The following is a 5,709-nucleotide window of genomic DNA, read 5'->3' as shown; positions in this document are numbered from 1 at the left end:
AACACTACATTTCCCAAGATGCAACAATAAGCTCATGGGTTGAAGGACGCCTTTCTCAAATTGGAGCGGCAAGCGGGGACACCAAGCTTTTAATAAAGCGTCTCCATAAGAGTTTCGTTGGTGTATTCGTTTGGGAAGCGTTAATCTTCGCCCTGCCCTTTCGTGTGCGTGTTAAATCCGCTCACGTAGACAATTATATTCAGTTTAATTTCCAAAACAAGAGATTTGGAAGGTGGGAACTGCCTAAAAGATTGTCCTGAGCGCTTCCGATGTGCAGCTGTATACTCCTAATATGTTGATACTGTTTATTTATTATTATAGAAAGGCAGATCTACCAGCCCTGGTCCAAATTAGATCTTGTACAAAGGAGTGGTTCTGTAGGAGGTTCTTGTATTTGCGTATTTTAACCGGTTTTGTTGATGTTATATAATTCAAAAGCGAATAAAAGTTTTTAGAGGGCATTCATCAATAAATTGCTGATTTTTAAAATATTGAATAAAATCCCTTTTAACATAGAGATTTTAAAAATGTTTTAACATGTCTTATAAGTTAACATTCTGAATATTCAGCTATGTCTGATCTTGGCTGAAAGGCTGAGAAGCACTGTATCTAAAGCCAGGTACATCTGAATTTGAAATAAATTTTCACTATCCTTAGAAGTATACCCTTACAAACCCCTTCATTCAGTGTTAAAACGCCATTCAGCAATACCACTAGCATATGAAACCCCAATCTTATGCGTATTTGCACTAAAGTAGATCCTTCAGAGTTGGGTTTATTTCCAAGTGAATGGGATTGTAGCTTTGCTCCCTTAAATCTACCCACTTTTATTCAGAGGTAAATCTTATGATACAGGGGCATAAACTACAGGAGGCAGTGGGACTCATGCCCCTCCCTCCCCCTTGCCAGCTGCGAAGTAGCATCATGAAGCTCTTTTGGCTTAAACTGTGCAGTCTCAACTTCTCCACTTGCACAGAGGCTACAACTCCACTTTCTTTCCTTGGAACATTTACTTGCCACACAGCAGCATCCCTCCACTACCTTATTTTTTTTTTCTTGGGATCTTTGGAAGTTCTGCCTAAAGCTCCTAATTTCAACCTGTGGATCATCAAAACAGACAACATACTAGAAATTAAAATGATTTTGGTATCCTGGGACTTGCAGTTGTAGCTCAAAAGAAATGGAGTGGATGGGAATATTTCTGTATTTAGCTATGGTGGCTCAAATGCTGGAAGGTGATTTTGGTATCCTCAAATGCTGGAAGGTGATTTTGGAACTTTAGAGAAAAATAAATGGACGACATGGGAGTATTTTTGTCTTTAGCCATGTCCGTTGGGTTAAGAGCAGTGAATTCTGATCTGGAGAACTGGATTTGATTCCCGTCTTTGCATGAAACCTGGGTGACCTTGAGCCAGGCATGGTTTTCTCAGAACTCTCTCAGCCCACCTGCTGCACAAGGTGGCTGTTGTGGTGAGAGGAAGGGAAGGTGACTAAGCCTCTTTGAGACTCCTTAGAGCAGAGAAAAGTGGTGTATAAAAACCAACTCTTTTGAGTTTCTGATACTGAATTCGGTATGTTTCTGCGCTAAAAATATGTTTTTTCCCCATAAGTTTACTTGTAAGCATTGTCACGGTCTCTGTTGTATGATTTTTTAACAGGCTCACATGCATTAGAATTGCTTAGGAGGTCACTTTTATAAAGTGATTCGAATTCTAGTTTTAATGTCTGTGAAAATTTTAAGCAGTTTGCTTTTATTCCTGCATTGCTTATTCTATGTATTTCAACATCTCTACTGCATTCTTTTCTGCCTTGTAATTCACTGTTTTATAGGTTGTTATGTTGTGTTTATTGCACTCTCTTCTGATTAACAAGTCCAGAAATTAAATAACAAGAAATAATACTGTATATTTTGTAGAAGATATTTTGTAGAAGATTTTGTAGAAGTAGTAGCTTTTGTTCATTTGTGATTGTGTCATTTTGCTATATTTCTTCCAATGATACTTAAAAATACACATTGTGGGTCCATATTGCTTTATTTAGAATTTCAGAATGTTTACAATGCGAAGTGCAGTTTGAATCAAATAAAAATGTTTGTTTTTGTCTTATAGAATGAATGTCAATGCAACAGTGAGAAAGCAATATCATTCACTATGTCTGTGTATCTGTACAGTCGCTGTTTGGGTGTGCAGCTAAAATGGACCCTGTCCTTCTTGGCTTGTTACATGTTGTTTTCTTATCTAGGACAGCAGCCTTGCATTTGTCTTTAGAACCTGAGGGGGGTAGGGGGATGCCTCTACAGTTCTGTTTAAACTAAGTACTGCCACTGAGAATTTAAATAAACTCAACTTTATTTTTTTAAATGTATTTTAAAATTGGCAAGGCAACCCCCCTCCCCCAACAACATACGGATCTTTCAAGAATCTTTACAGTTTTTCATTTTATTTATGGTAACCCCATTAATGTCCTCTCAAACACTAAATGCAAAGCAATATACCATTAGGTAATATACACTACTTCAAATTGATCATTTATGTTAATTAAAAATATATCATTTTTTCGTAAAAGATTATTTGATAAGATTTTGTTTTCTATCATATAATGTACTAAATGATATCATGGTTCAATAACTTTCTTCTCATATTGCATTCGTATTACATTTGAAAAGGAAAATGTTATTTTAGTCAAAATAAAATAATCCCATATTTTTTGAAACCAAGTCCAAGGAGCAAGAATTTGTTTATTTGATCATTTATAAGCTATTGACGTTTCAGCTGTAGAAAGTGAAACAGATATAGTATATTTTCTCTGAATTTCTTTGTTTGATTTATTCCAATGCTCTAGTAGAATTGCTTCCGGTTTAAATGGGATATTTACGTACTTGGAGCATTTTGTTAATATCTGATATCACTTTGAACCAAAATTTTCGTAAGATAGGACAAGACCACCAACAATGTAAAAATTCTTCAATATGGCCACATTGTTTTGGACAATGTTGTGAATTTGAAGAGTTAATTCTGTTTAAAATAGTTGGCGGTAAGAAACACCCTACTGTTGACAGCCTTGCTCAGGTCTTGCAAACTGAGGGCTGTGGCTTCCTTGATAGAGTCATCTAATACAGTCCATCTAATACAGGGCAGGGTCTGCCACGAGGATTGCCTAGGACACCAGCCCTCTGGGGGTGCCAAACTGGGTGTGCCCATGTGACTCAGTGATGTTATCAGTGTGGAGGCGGGCGGGGGGGACCAGAAGTTAGCCTTGCCTAGGGTTCCAGACCGTCTGGGGCTGGCCCCGATCTCATGTTGGGTCTTCATCTTTTCCTTCTGCCTTTAACTTTCCCTAGCATTACTGTCTTTTTCAGTGACCTTTGTCTTCTCATAATGTGACTAAAGTATATTCAGTATAGTCATTTTAGCTTCTAGGGAGAAATCAGGCATGATTTGATCTAAAACACATTTGAATACACAGTCCATGGCATCCGTAACACTCTCCTCCAACACCACATTTCAAAGGAATCAACTTTCTTCCTACCAACTTTCCTCATTGTTCAACTTTCACACCCATGCGAACTAACGGGGAATACTGCGATATGAATTATCTTGATTGCAGTTGTCAGCAACACATCCTTACATTTAAGGATATTCTCTAGTTCTTTCATGGCTGCCCTGCCTAGTTTCAAATTCCTTCTGATTTCTTAGTTGCAGTCTCCCTTTTGGTTGGTGATTGAGCCAAGGAAAGAACACTTAACAATTTCAGTTTCTCCACTGTTAGCCTAAATATTGCACAACTCCTCAGTAGTCATTATTTTTGTCTTCTTGATGTTCAGCTATAATCCTGCTTTGGCACCTCCTGCTTTAAACTTCAGCAGTAATCATTTCAAGTCCTTACTATTTTCTGCCAGTAATGTAGTATCACCTGTATATCTCAGATTGCTAATGTTCCTTCCACCAATTTTCACTCCGCCGTCATCTAAATTTAATTCAGTTTTCCTTTACGATATATCCTGCATACAGATTGAAGAGACAGGAGATAAAATACATTCTTGTACCTCTGTCAATTGGAAACCATTCTGTTTCTCTATATTGTCCTAACAGTAACCCCTTGCTCAGAGAACAGGTTGCACATCAAAACAATCAGATTCTGTGGCATACCCATTTCTTTTAAAACCAGCAATAGCTTTTCATGATCCACAGTCAAAAGCTTTGCTGTAATCCATGAAACACAAGTTGATCTTCTTTTGAAATTATCTCATATATTCCACAAAAAACAAAAATTTGCAATATGATCTCTTGTACCTTGTCCTTTTCTGAATCCAGCGTGAACATATGGCGTTTCTTGTTCTATATATGGTAGGAATCTGTTGTAAAATCATGGGACTTGTGTTCAAAACAGAAACTCAGCTGAAAGTTCCACTAAAATGTGTGGTTCTTACTCCTCTAAATGTTCAGGGGGGGCAACTACTCTACTTGGAAAGCAGAGAAACCTTTTTCAGGCATTATGTTTCTAGGACTCCTGTCACACACCAGGGAGTTTGTTATATCAGATCATCTCAGTACACATACTGTCACTCTGTTTGAAAAGTGGAACACATATGTTTTACAGCTTCAATATGTGTAAACACATACCATGAAAATCTAATTTTCAGGTTGTGCATAGCAAAGTTGATTACCATTTGAGACAACATGGTGATTATGTATACTGAGATGATCATACATCACACACTCTCTTAAGTGTGTAATTTAGAAACATCAGAAGTGTGCTGCCTGAAAAGGGAAAAAATGGGGCATGCTGACAGCAGCACACTGGACCAAGGCATGCATGCTGACAGCAGCATACTAACATGGCCATTGTGAAGGGACCAGCAACTAGCTACCTTCATACAAATATAGGGGCTTTCCGGCATGGTCTTTTTCTCCATGTATGTTTTTACCCTTATTTTCACTATTGGTCATAGTTGTTTGTGTGTGTGTTGTCCCCCTTGGGCTTCTGCTGTGTATATGAGTTTATATTAAAAGCCAGTTTGGTGTAGTGGTTAAGTATGCGGACTCTTATCTGGGAGAACCGAGTTTGATTCCCCACTCCTCTACTTGCACCTGCTGGAATGGTCTTGCGTCAGCCATAGCTCTGGCAGAGGTTGTCCTTGAAAGGGCAGCCCCACCCACCTCACAGGGTGTCTGTTGTGGGGGAGGAAGATAAAGGAGATTGTGAGCCGCTCTGAGACGCTGAGTGGAGGGTGGGATATAAATCCAATATCTTCTTCATCTTCTATTCCACATCTTCTTCCCTCTTTTGTGAGTATATGTATATCTCCTGTGACAGCCATTTTGTAGCGGTGCCTGCCGCCCTGCCTCAAAATTCCTAAGGTGCCCACAAGCACAAAAACATCGAGAACCCTTGCATCAGACTATTCTGCTTGGCAGTCAGGGATGCATTTCTACTCAAGCAACTAAACATTGGCAGCAGTACTGAGGCCAGCAACAGACATCATTTATGCTAGCCAACTCACCTCCTCCCAGATCTGCACAATCACCAACCAGATCCAAAGCAATTCTCTCACAGTCCAGCAATGCTACCGGCACCTGACTTGTTCCAAACATATCTGGCCAAATACAATCCTTCCCACTCCCACTTCTGTTTTCCAGCACAGCAACTTTTTCCCGCTGCATTGTTTCTGGCACTTGGACAAACAAAAGTAGATAACCCAAGGCTAAA

The sequence above is a fragment of the Heteronotia binoei genome, chromosome 4, assembly GCF_032191835.1.
Source record: "Heteronotia binoei isolate CCM8104 ecotype False Entrance Well chromosome 4, APGP_CSIRO_Hbin_v1, whole genome shotgun sequence".
NCBI classification, from domain to species: domain Eukaryota; kingdom Metazoa; phylum Chordata; class Lepidosauria; order Squamata; family Gekkonidae; genus Heteronotia; species Heteronotia binoei.
The sequence above is the reverse complement of the archived record's forward strand: the minus strand, read 5'-3'. Positions refer to the sequence as shown.